The 13,285-nt window shown below is 40.0% G+C and overlaps 1 long non-coding RNA gene across 3 annotated transcripts in view; it reads left to right on the top strand.

Moving 5' to 3' along the window:
• The window catches only part of LOC105491994 (uncharacterized), a 123,424-nt gene extending 116,125 nt beyond the window's left edge, over window positions 1-7,299 (top strand). For 2 of the 3 annotated variants that reach the window (XR_011624857.1, XR_011624855.1), the window contains one exon: window positions 2,157-3,549. This is a non-coding gene — a long non-coding RNA (uncharacterized lncRNA). The other variant, XR_011624856.1, reaches the window with a different exon arrangement.
• The last annotated feature ends 5,986 nt before the right edge of the window (window positions 7,300-13,285 follow it).

The raw sequence follows: 13,285 nt of genomic DNA, 5'->3' as shown, positions 1-13,285 counted from the left end.
TTGAAGGGTTTTCTCTGCAGAGGTCCAGATTTATTTCTGAATATCACTGACCCAGAGGCCAGTTTCATATCCTGGAAAAAAAAATGCTCTAAGAGAATGTGTCAGCAGAACTGGCATTGCATGTCTAGACAAAGAATTGACATTAGCATCATCAGCCAGCATCCAATCTGTTAATTCTTGTGTAAGCATTCGCTGTCTGAGCCTCAGGCATTTTTGGACTTTAAATGAAAACTTTAACTCTAAGATTTAGACTTAGGTCTTTCAGGAGCTTCTTTCGGGGGAAGGAATCACAAGGTAACTTATTTCAAGATCAGATATTTTATTGATAAACATAAAAGTTCTCTCATCTTTTTTTTTTCCTTCTTCAGTAAAATGGTGACTATGTCATCACCATCTTCATCCTATTGTATATTTGTTATCTCAAAAAATATTTGTTAAATACCCGCTGGGAGCTTATGCAGGGCATTCTGCTGATACATTGGTGAATAAAACAGCCAAGGTCCCTACCTCCTGGAGTTTATAGCTTAATGGGGGAGACTGACCACAAACAAGTGTAACAGGATCTCTCTGTCTCAGTTTTGGCTGAGGCACCAAAGAACAAAGCAGTAGGTGTCAAGTCTCTTGGCTTTCTAAACTGAGGTGCTAGACTACCTCTGCAGGACTTGCAGAAAAGGTACTGGTTCTGCCGGTCTGAACCCATCATCTACCTCCAGGGCTCCAGGGTTGAGGAGAAGTCTTAGTGTTCTTGGAGGTTTTGGTGTTAGTAGAGGGGATTTCCTGAGGAGAGTTGTCACTGTGCTGTGGGGTTCCCCTCACTGTAGGTAGGAGCTGTGTATCCCCCACTTTCAAAACTAGTAGTGAGGAGGCTTCCGGGGAACCACTCAGAGAGAGCGCTGTCCTGTGTTCCCTGAATCTGGGGGATTTGGGGACTGACATATGAGGCATTTCAAGGCAGAGGCAGGGGCAGTGGAGAGAAGAGGTGCTGTATTGAGAATGGCCAGCCCTTCCGTAGTTGACTGGGAAAAAACTGACTCTGAGGAAGGAGCAGACTGGGTCATCTTGGCAGCAACTTGAGAGGGAGAAACAATGGAGTGAGGTGACTCTGGAAAGAGACAGGTCCCTAGAATGGAATGGCAGAATGGGATGGTGGGGAAAATTCTTAAGGGACCAACCAGAAAGAATATTGCCTGGCAAAGCAGCTGTGGGGGGCAGGACCTCTGAAAACTCCATAAAGAGCAGGCCTGGGAAGCTTGGTTATCTGCCAGATGCAGAGGTACAAACCTCAGATGACAGTGTCATCTGACAAGACAGACCTATATTCCCCTCCTCTCCCTCAGCTGCCCCAACCTTAAAGAGCCGGAATCCACAGCTGCAAAGATGGGAGGAGGTGGAGCGGGGAGAAAGCTGATAAGGCTGTCTTCCTGATGAGCTTCCTTGCCTGGAGCAGAAGCAGATCTGAGCTGGGAGAGGGGAGGAATCATTGGTTAACCTAGGTGGAGAGTTCTGATATTAAAATCACCCGAGAAAACAGACTATTTGTTTAAGACTTGGGAGTGTCTGGGATAGCTATGGGACTGGTGGAGATTTTCGTCTAGAGACAGGAAAGAACATATGAAGACAGCAGATTTCAAAGGGGCAGAGGAAGGAGAGGATAAATTGCTTTCTGTCTGCATATACTGATTCTGGTTTCTTTACTATCCTAACTTGATTATGCTAGTAAATAAATACAATGTAGAATTATAAAATCATGATACCAGGTGAGGTGGTGTGCACCTGTAGTCCTAGCTTTTCAAGTGGTTGAGGCATGAGGATCACTTGAGTCCAGGAGTTCAAGTCCAGCCTGGGCAACATAGTGAGGCCCCATCTCTAAAAAGTAAGTAAGCAAATTAAAAAGAATTATAAAACTGCTCTTAAAGGATAGTGCAGAGGGTGGTAGTGGGGGAGACCTATTTAGATAGGTCAATAGGGATGACCTCTCCAGAAACCATATGTAATGAATGAGCAGGAGTCAGCTGTGCTAAGTGCTTGGGGAGAGTTAGGGATGGGGGTTCCTCTAGGGTCCAGGCAGTGGAAACAGTATGTATAAGGTTTATGAGAACAACATCCAATAAACATTAGAGTGATTTTAACCAAGAATATTTTCATTCTTTGTGCAGGGCACTGAGTTAAAATCTGTCTTATAAACAGGACAAATGCCTCCTTCACTGAAAATTGAGGCTTAATTGATCAATCTTGGAAAAAAACCCTTGGATAAAAGGTAATGTCAAAAGGCTACACAGAGCGAAGAGACTTCTGCCCTCTGCTCCGAGCTCCCAGTGACCCCAGAGAACATCCTTCTTTTCTGAGTATTGTCGTGACCAGCAGCCTCTCCTATGGCATTGGTTCCCTTTTATGGAGTGCAGGGGATTCTGGGTGAAGAAATACTGAGCTCCCCTGACAGTCTCAGGAGGAAGGAGGGAGAAAGGGAAAACCTTGACTCGTTCTAGGGCTCTGTTTATGTGTAAGAGATAGAAAAGACTACTTGTTGGAAGCATGCCATGCAAAGTAATAGAGGTAAGATGTCAATGACTCCATCAGTAGGGGCAGGTGTAATCCCTTGCATTGACACACTGATTGGAAAAATGACTCACCTTTGCTGATATACATTTGCTCACTCAGGAAATAAAAAGAGCAAAAAGATGAACTGGTGGCCTAGTGAAGGCCCAGGGAGAGTGCCTGCAGGAATGTGAACTCATCCATTTAAAACTTATATCTTGGGCAGACAGTTACCTCAGCAAGGAACCTTCCCAGGCTTCTCTGGGTTTCCAGCTGGCTCTCAGTCTCTACCAGGGGATGGAGCATCTCTGGGCAGAGGGCAATGCACCAAGCCCGTGAGGGGTCCTAGGAGAGGAAGACTGACTGACAGCCCCTGCTTTCAGGGAATCTTGTCCGGCTGGGAGACTGAACTGGTATCACTGACACATCTCACAATCACATATGCAGAACCAACCCAAGGAGGTGAAGAGAGAGGCAAAATGTGCTTCTGGTGAATACTAGGAAAATCAATGCAATCTAAATTACCAGAGATTTCCACATCTCTAGCTTTTCATTATATCTATTTGCTTTCTCAGTAACACAGGCTCAACAAAGAGACTGCCAAATACAGTGTAAAAAAATCAACTCTTTTCGTTTAAAAGATAATGTAAATAGAGAAGGAAGGAGTCTGTGCTAGGGCTTTCCTTTTCCCCATTGGTGCAAAGCAGTAGCTTGCCCCATTAGAACCTGTACCACTTAGTGAGGAATCAATCTCCAAAAAGGCTGCCTGACACACAGAAAGTTCCCGTGAGACGTATTTAAAAATCAAGTTGAGGAATTTAGAAATCTAAGGATTTTAATGTTTAAAAAAATTGAATTAGGGTGCTTTGTAATTAGATGACTTTGCCAGTATCATATCTGAATATCAGACCTTAAGATAGGCTCTTTGGTACTCAATTAAAAATACAAATAAAACATTTCAAAAATCGGCCTTCAAATTGATATTGTGGTCCTTGGGTGTATTTTTTTTTTCCTTGGCAGCATATAAGAATAGACAGAGCATGAGCATTTGTGACAGGCAAACCTGTATTTGAACACCAGCCCTGCAGTCCTTAGACCTGGAGTCTGGGACCCTGCCCTAGAGTCCGACCTTGACTGGTTCACTCTGACTATCTGAAAGATACAGCCCTCCTCACGGAGAGAGAGACATCTGGAGGCCATGAACACGTGCTGACTTGAGACCTCTGTCGCAGTGCACTCAGGTTCCAGAACTCCTTGACCAGGCAACTGGAAGCACACTTCCAGGGTCTTTCTAGGCCCAGGACAGGCTGGCTGGGCTGTCCTCTCTTCTGGTGCAGGTTGGAGCCTGACACGAGAGGAATGAAAAGGGGAGTGGAACAGTGGACTGGAGGACCGCCATTTGTATCATTGCATTTGGCCCCAAAAATGTCAGGGGCGGGTCCTTGCAAGTGACTTCACCATTCTGAAGCTCATTTTCCTCCTTTAGAAAATGTGCGTAAGAATTTCTATCTTACAGATTTTAAGGATCCAATTACATTATTCTATAAACATAACTATAATGATTATAGTACACAATAAATACTTAACACTGCTATCAATCTAGAGTTCAGGCTAGACTGAAAATGTCTGTTAAAGCCACCATATAACTAAAATGCATTATTAATTATATTACTAGCACTAATAGTATTTCAGGTACATAGTCTCTGACCTGAAGTCTATGGGACCAGATGTGTTCAGTATTCACAAGTTTTTGGATTTTAGAAATCCAAATGTTTCTAAATATATGCGTAAGGCAGATAGTGCATTATACCTCAAATATTTGAGGCAGGGTCTCAATCTATTATTATTTGAAGTCATCAAATACGTTAATATTTCTACTGCAAAACTTAATGAATGGGTATGTGTGATATGCAAAGACCATAAGCAGCCTTATTCAGGTCAGCTTTTAAAAAATAACTTTTAAAATTTTAGAACTGCTTTATATTTACAGGAAAATGGCTAAGATAGTACAGAGAGTTCCCATATGTCCTATATGCAGTTTTCCCTATTGGTAACATCTGATAGTACTATGGTACATTTGTCACAATTAATGAATCAATACTGATACATTGACTAAAGTCTATGCTATATTCAAATTTGCTTAATTTTTACTTGATGTGTTTTTTTTTTTTTTTCTGCTCCAGGATCCATCCAGGATGTGCCATTACATTTAGTTGCTACATCCCCATAGATTCCTATTGGCTGTTATGATTTCTCAGACTTTTCCTGTTTTTGATGACCTTGACAGTTTGGGGAGTACTGCTCCAGTACATGTAGAATGTACCTCAGTTGGGATTTGTCTGGTGTTTTTCTTATGAATAGACTGGGTTTATAGGATTTTAGGGTTGAAGACCACAGAGGTAAATACCATTCTCATGATATAGTAAGGGGACACTCTAGCAACAGGAGTTCTCACCGTTGATGATGACCACGTCAGGTTTTCCCACTATGAATGGAGTCTTTCCTCTTCCGTTTTTATACTGTACCGTTTGGAAGGAAGCCACTTCCCACACTTAAGCAGTGGGGAGCTATTTCCACCTCCCGGAGTGCAGAATACCTATGTAAATTATTCCAGATTCTTCTGCATGGGAGATGGGGCTCTTCTCCCCCAAGGCTCACGTTTTGCTGCCAACGGGTTAGTAAATGTTTTCTTTTTTCTTTTAAAGTTTTGGTGTTGTGAATAAGGGATTATGGGCTAGAGCCAGCATTATATCTAAATTTTAAAATTCTTACAGTGTGCTTTCACCCACTGTACCACGCTGGTGACAGAAGACACTGACCATTCTGTATAATAAGAGAGAATGACAGGGCCTAGTAGGAAGGGATAATGGCCGCCTAGAGAGCACTCCTGTTTCCCAGAGCCATGGATGATCCCCGGCCATTATGCATGGCTTGGCTAGACATTCTACCCAAGAAGTATGTTTGGCTGCTTCCACACCTTCATAACAAATTCGGCCTGAAGGGAAATACTGGGAAATACAGTGATGGCCAAGTTGAGTGTACATTTTAAAATAGAAAACAAAATTTCCCTTTTATGCATTTGTCAGGCCTTTTTAAACATGCATTTTCATGGAAACTCTTACATTGGTATTAGTTAGGAATGGGGGATATGTTCAGCTGGAAATCTAGGTGGTTCATGCCTGGGGCTCACACAGAGTCACCAGAGGACCCATTGCATTTTCCTACATTCTCACCTTCCTCTGAGGTGCTGCTTACCCACTCCTAGGCAGCTCTGCTTCCCACACAATCTCAGACTGAGTCCCATTTCTCCTCACCTCTCCTCTCCCTTCTCCCCCTCAGCTGTATGAGACCCTCTTAGGATTTTTATTGTTATTGTTCAATCCTTGCTCCTCTGTGGTCTCTCTGTGGCTTCTGCAACTTGCTTCTACCCAGGAGTAATAGTCCAAGATCTCACAGTCTATGCCCTAGAGTTGCAGGCAGGTCTTGTGCCAGGCCCTACCCTTTAGGTAGAGAGGGTCCTACGGGGAGGGGCCCTGCAATAGCAGAGGGCAGCAGCTATTCACCAACCTTCCAGAAGCCTTTTGCTACCTTAACATATGCAGAAAGTAAATCATTTTCAAGTGTATTTTGTATCATATGGAACATGGGAGCCTTCTGGAATTAAGCCCCGGCCTTCACAGTCATTACTGCCATATTAATTACACACTCTCAGGGTTGACTTTCCAACTTTGGAGTCACTTGCTGAGGCCCCAAGAGGACATTCATTTAATTAGGGCAACAGTGACCTGATTGGTTTGTTGCTGTTCAGACTTACCCATTAGTCCTAAGAGCCCATGCCATTATGGGCTTAGGGGTAACTCACGACGTGGTATGAGCCCTGGGCAGCACAGTATTTTTTCAGAACTGACTGATTGGAATGTATCTGTAGTGTGGTTTTTCCTAATTCAGTCTTCAAAGGAGACCAGTAGAAAGTGTCTCTTCTATAATTTTCATTTGGTCCTTTTCCAGCCTATGACATCTTTGCCTAAAATTACATGTATCTCTTTAGTATAAGATGAGTGATCCTATTTCTTCCACCTAATTTAGAGGAAGAATATGAATGTTTAGAAAATGGTACAAACTTCTGAGAAAAAGAAAGTTGTATGTAATTTAGAAGATGAATAATCTTCAAATAACTCCCTAAATTTGAGCTCCAATTAGGGAGAAATAATTAAGCATGTTGGCATTGAAGAAATAAAATGTTTCAACTCATTCTCTGATCTTAGTTGTGTCTCTTTATGAAGTCCAAAATTTAAACATAATGATGGACTAGATAAATAAACTTATTACCCACAATCTGGTTATGCCATTTGATGAATTAACTAAAGTTTCTCTGAGATCTTCTTTTCAAAGTTCCCGTGGGGGGCAAAATCCCTCCAGACCCAGTTTTTAGGGTGCCTTTGAACTGCCTACAGCAAAGGTCTGTAAACTTTTTTGGTCAAACTCCTCTATCCATAAAAATTATTTGACTACTTAAGTGTTATGTTTTACACATTTCCTATTAAAATAATATATGTTATAAAACTTTATTTTATATTTATTTATGCCTTTTATTCTTTTTTATCATGCAATCTGTGTCTGTCAGCAACAACCTTTGATAGTTCATTTGGAAATTTGTGTATTACCTTGTGACAAATCTTCTGTTGTATTTTGAATTGTTTTTTAAATACTTAATTATGATTTACACTTTGTTAGGGTTTTTTTTTTTCTCTGAACAGATTTATTAAACTGTTAAGGTCAAGAATTTAAAATAATTTATTCCCTGTTTTTAATAGAGCCCTTTGATTAATTGACTTTTTTGGACCAGAAAGACTCGGAGTTTTGTCTGGGTTTGCCCCACCTGTGTGATCACTAGCAAGCCAGTCAACATTCACGGGCCCTGGTGATCTCATCTGTAAAGGAAGTGGTTGGACTAGATGATTTCTAAGATCCCTCCAGCTTTATAATTTGGATAATAAGATTTAATTTGGCAAATCTCCCTAAAGGATGTTTGGCAAATCTCCCTAAAGGATGTTTCTGAGTTGGAGAAACCTGACCTAATTTTGACCACAGATGTTGTGGATTTGGAAAAACCTTTTTTAGAAAACTCCTCAAAGACAAAAGAATCCTCACTGGCACTAAAGGTGTGGTGTCCTTACTATCTTTCCTAGCGTAGATCTCCCTTACAGTGTGTCCAGGTGCACTGGGGAATGCCATACCCACAGCATCCCTGAAGCAAGGGGCTGGTTACACATTAGAATCGTGAAACTGTTAGCAATAGAATTGTTCATAAAAAGAACCTCAGCTGAGAGCTGAGTTCAATAATTTTTAGCCCACTTAGCCAGCAATTGGCCTTCTCATTTTCCTTGATTGCATTATGTTACAAATCTTTGTTTGATTTTTCAAAACTGTGTGTCCAAGCTGTGGCGTTTAGAGAACTAGATGTATAAAAAATACAAATCAAAATGTCACATCCTGTAAACATACCATAAGCTGATTATGTTAAATGTTTTCTTTATTCAAGCAGGTAGATTTAGGACTTAGCAGTGGTAATAAACATTCATCTGAAGAATAGATTCTGATCAAGGAAGTCTCCTATTTGTTCTGTGTATGATCTTTATTCTGTTGGTTTTCCCAGGGTGAAAGTCACACAAAAGAAACAAACAACAGCTCTTGAAATATAATTCCAGTACCCTCCCTGCCACCCGCCTCCCACAAACCAGAAAACAAACAAACACACACAAAAAAAACCCAACACTAAAACAGGCCTAACAATGCAAATTACCATGTAATAAGATCCTACCACACCTAGACAGCCACCCATATCCAATCTGCATCCTGGAAAGACTTATGACTAAGCAAAGAGAGGAGAGATCATGAAAAGAGTCAGTCATGGATTTTTAATTTGTAAGCATAGACTAATCCAGGGAAGACTTACAGCAAATTTTATTCTGATGCCTTTTATTCTTTTTTATCATGCAATCTTTGTCTGTCAGCAACAGCCTTTGATTGCTTCTTTAGCCATCTGAAATGCTAGGAGGATCCTTGTTTAACCGGTTTTTAATAACTGCATCTCTGTGCCACCCTCACCATCATTTCATTTGCTTTCAGAACCAGAGTTTTTTACTCTCTAGATAATATATTTAAAGATCTATAATAATATGATTAAAGTCGGGGGGAGGACAGTAATTATAAAGGAAATGAAAACTCAAGAATCTTACATTTATTTCTGTTCCAGGCAAGTATCAGTTCTGCACAGCAGTCTCCTTTCCCTTGGGGATATTGTATGATAACATTGGTGACAACACATTTGACACTTTATTTGTAAAAGGTGCTTTATGTTTGTCATCTAGAAAATACTAATGTGCAGTAAGCATTGGCATCAGATATGGAGGCTGTGGCTAAACACAAAGGGAGATTTCCCATGAAAAATTGAGAAATGTGTATTTCATGAAAATGATCGCCAGCACTATCTTTTTGCTGCCCTTAGTAAGAAGAATATAGGATAAATACCAGTTTTTATTTATTTTATACCACAGTTTGTATGTTAAAAGTTAGGTTAATTTCCCTGATTATATGATTAATGCTGAAATTGATCTAGCAACACTAATGATATTGCATTTTGTGACCCTTTTTTGTTCAAGCCAGATATTTTGCTTTCCAGGTATGGTCAAACTGGAAAAAGGCGAAAGTCTAGGAGCACCCTGGAATCTGACGTAGATTTTCCTTTAGGCTTAAAAAGAAAAAAATTTTTTTTTGAGACGGAGGCTGGCTCTGTCGCCCAGGCTGGAGTGCAGTGGTGCGATCTCCGCTCACTGCAAGCACCACTTCCTGGGTTCATGCCATTCTCCTGCCTCAGCCTCCCGAGTAGCTGGGACTACAGGTGCCCACCACCACGTCTGGCCAATTTTTTTTGTATTCTTAGTAGAGACAGGGTTTCACCATGTTTGCCATGATGGTCTTGATCTCCTGACCTCGTGAACTGTCTGCCTCGGCCTCCCAAAGTGCTGGGATTACAGGCGTGAGCCACGGCGCCCAGCCAAAGAAAAATTTTTAATCATAAAATTCCATGGTGGGAAGTACACTGTCCTTTTGAAAATGCTAATGAAATGCTCACAGCATGTTCAGGACTAAACAGAGAGGATACAGATGTGGTCATGGCATTTGCATCCTTAACTGTTTACAGTCTGAGTATTTGGGAGGCTATGAGTCAGCAGCCTCTCCTGGACACCCTCCCTCCTTATGCTGGAGTGGTGCCAGAGTGGGCAGGACTAGCCTTACCTGTGCGGACAGTAGGTGACTCTCTTTAAAATGCTATTTTCTCCCTATTAACTTGTCTATATTCAAATTTTTAAATTATAAAAGTGATTTTTTTATAGGTCAAACAATGCAAAGTTGTATAAAGCAAAACGATGAAAAGATGTACAAAGAAAAAGCTAGTAACTTCCCTTCACCCCCATCTTGAGGAAAGTAATGTCCTATTCTGCTATTTGTTCAGCCCTTCCCCATACTTGTACAAACATATACAGGCAGATTCAGTTTATATAATGCAGATTTTTGTTTTTTACTTTATGGAAATAGGATAAAATACACATTACTCTATAAACTTAATTTTTTTTAGACTCAGCATAACCTTTCTTTAGTCTGGTAGATATACTTCACTATTTTTGTGTATTACCATTTAGTCCACTATTTTATGTTTTATTTTTATTTTTTGCTTTTTGCATGGAGAAACCGTTTGTTTGTTTGTTTGTTTTAAAAATAACAGTTTTAGGCCGGGCGCGGTGGCTCAAGCCTGTAATCCCAGCACTTTGGGAGGCCGAGACGGGCGGATCATGAGGTCAGGAGATCGAGACCATCCTGGCTAACACGGTGAAACCCCGTCTCTACTAAAAAATACAAAAAACTACCCGGGCGAGGTGGCGGGCGCCTGTAGTCCCACCTACTCGGGAGGCTGAGGCAGGAGAATGGCGTGAACCCGGGAGGCGGAGCTTGCAGTGAGCTGAGATCCGGCCACTGCACTCCAGCCTGGGCAACAGCGCGAGACTCCGTCTCAAAAAACAAACAAACAAACAAACAAAAAAACAGTTCTATCAAGCTGTAATTCACATACCATACAATTCACCCTTTTAAAATGTAATGGGCAGGGCGTGGTAGCTCACGCCTGTAATCCCAGCACTTTGGGAGGCTGAGGCAGGTGAATCACTTGAGGTCAGTTCGAGACCAGCCTAGCCAACGTGGTGAAACCTGTCTCTACTGAAAAAAAAAAAATACAAAAATTAGCTGGGCATGGTGGCATGCACCTGTAATCCCAGCTGAGATTGGGAGGCTGAGGCATGAGAATCTCTTGAACCTGGGAGGCGGTGGTTGCAGTGAGCCAAGATTGCACCACTGTGCTCCAGCCTGGGAGAACAGAGCAAGACTCATCACAAAAGAAAAAAAAAAAATGTAAATGGCCTTTATTATATTCACAGAGTCATACAACCATCACCACTGTATAATTTTGGAACATCTCACCACCCAAAAATGAAACCCCCTCTCTGTTAGCAGTCACTCTCCATTCAGCCCCTGGTAGCCACCAGATTACTTTCTGTTTGCATGGATTTGCATGTACTGAACATTTAGCATAACCAGACTCATACAACATGTAGCCTTATGTCTGGCTTCATTCACTTAGCATAATGATTTCAAGGTTCATCCATGTTGTAGCAAGTGTCAGTACTTTATTCCTTTTTATGGCCGAATAATATTCCATTGCATGAATATACAACTTTTTGTCTATTCATTCATCTGCTGATAGACTTAGGTTGTTTTCACTTTTTGGCTATTATGAATACTGCTGCTGTAAACGTTGTGTACAAGTTTTGAGTACACGTATGTTTTCAAGTCTTCTGAGTATTTACCTAAGAGTGGAATTGCTGGACCATATGGTAACTCTATATTTAACATTTTGAGGAACTGCCAAACTGTTTCTCTAAGTAGTTACAACGTTTTACAATACTAATAGCAACGTGTGAAAGTTCTAATTTCTCCATATCTTTATAACACTTGTTATTTTCTGTCTTTCTTATTGTAGTCACCCTAGTGGGTGTGAAGTGGTGTCTATCTCACTGTGGGTTAGATTGGCATTTCCCCCAAAGATTAATGAGAATTTTGTCATGTGCTTATTGGCCATTTGTATATTTTCTTTGGAGAACTGTCTGTTAATTACAATCATTTGCCCATCTTTTACTTGGGTTGTCTATTTATTATTGAATTGTAAGAGCCCTTTATACAGTCTGGGTAAAAGTCCCTTTGCAGATAATGATTTGCAAGTATTTTTTCACTTTCTTGATGGTGTCCTTTGAAGCTCAAAATTTTTAAAATCTGTGAAGACCAATTTATTTTTTCCTTTATCTCTTGTGCTCTCTCTTGATATCATACCTAAGAAACCACTGCCTAAACTAACGTCATAAAGATTTCCTGCTTTGTTTTTGTCTAAGAGTTTCATAGTTTTAGCTCTTGTATTTAGGCCAGTTTTCTATTTTGAATTAAATTTTGTACATAACGTGTGGTAGATGGTCCAACTTCATTCTTTTACATGTGGATATTGTTGAGTTGTAAAAGTTCTTTATATATTGTTCCAGAACCATTTGTTGAAAATATTGTTCTTTCTTTATTAAATGATGTTGGCACCTCTGTTGAAAACTAACCAACCATAAAAAAATGATTTATAGCAAAATCCTCAATCTATTCTGTTGATCTATAGTCTGTTCTTATGCCAGTACCACACTGTTTTGCTTACTGTAACTTTATAGTAAATTTTAAAAGCAGGAGGTATGAGTCCTACTTTGTTCTTTTTCAAGATTGTTTTGGCTGTTCTTGCATTTCCATATGAATTTAGGATCAGCTTGCCAATTTCTACAAGAAGACAGCTGAAGTTTTGATAGGGATTGTATTGAATCTGTAGATCAACTTGTGGAGTGTTGCTATCCTAACAATATTAAGTTTTCTGATCTATGAACATAGGATATCTTTTCACTTTCTTATGTCTTTAATTTCTTTCAACAATGTGTTGTAGTGTTTGAAGTACAAATATTGTTCTTTTGTGAAACTTATTCCTAGGTATTTTATTCTTTTGGATGTTATTGTAAATAGAATTGTTTTCTTAATTTTATTTTTCAATTGTTCATTGCTAGTATATAGAAATACAATTGATTTTTGTGTATTGATATTATATCCTGCAATCTACTACACTTATTTATTAGTTCCAATGCTTCTCTTGTGGATGCCTTTGGATTTTCTGTATACGAGATCATGTTATCTGTAAACAGAGAGCTTGTACTTCTTCTTTTCCAATATAGATGCTTTTTGGTTTCTTTTTCTGCCTAATTGTTCTGGCTAGAACCTCTAGTACAATGTTGGATAGAAGTGGTAGGAGCCAATATCCATGTCTTGTTCCTGCTGTTAGGAGTAAAGCATTCAGTCTTGTATCATAAATTATGATATTAGCTATAGGTTTTTCCTAGGTGCCATTTACCATTTTGAGAAAGTCTCATTTCATTGCCTTGTTGAATTTTTTTTTTGTCATGAAAGACGCAGAATTTTTATAGAATGCTTTTCCTACATTTATTGAGGTGATCATGTGATTTTTCTACTTAATTCTACTAGCATAGGATGGTATATTGTTTTATTTTTATTTATTTTTATTTTTTGAGACAGAGTCTTGCTCTGTTGCCCAGGCTGGAGTGCA

Source organism: Macaca nemestrina, chromosome 6, assembly GCF_043159975.1.
Source record: "Macaca nemestrina isolate mMacNem1 chromosome 6, mMacNem.hap1, whole genome shotgun sequence".
Taxonomy (NCBI): domain Eukaryota; kingdom Metazoa; phylum Chordata; class Mammalia; order Primates; family Cercopithecidae; genus Macaca; species Macaca nemestrina.
Note: the sequence above shows the minus strand (reverse complement) of the source record. Positions and strands in the feature narration are given on the sequence as shown.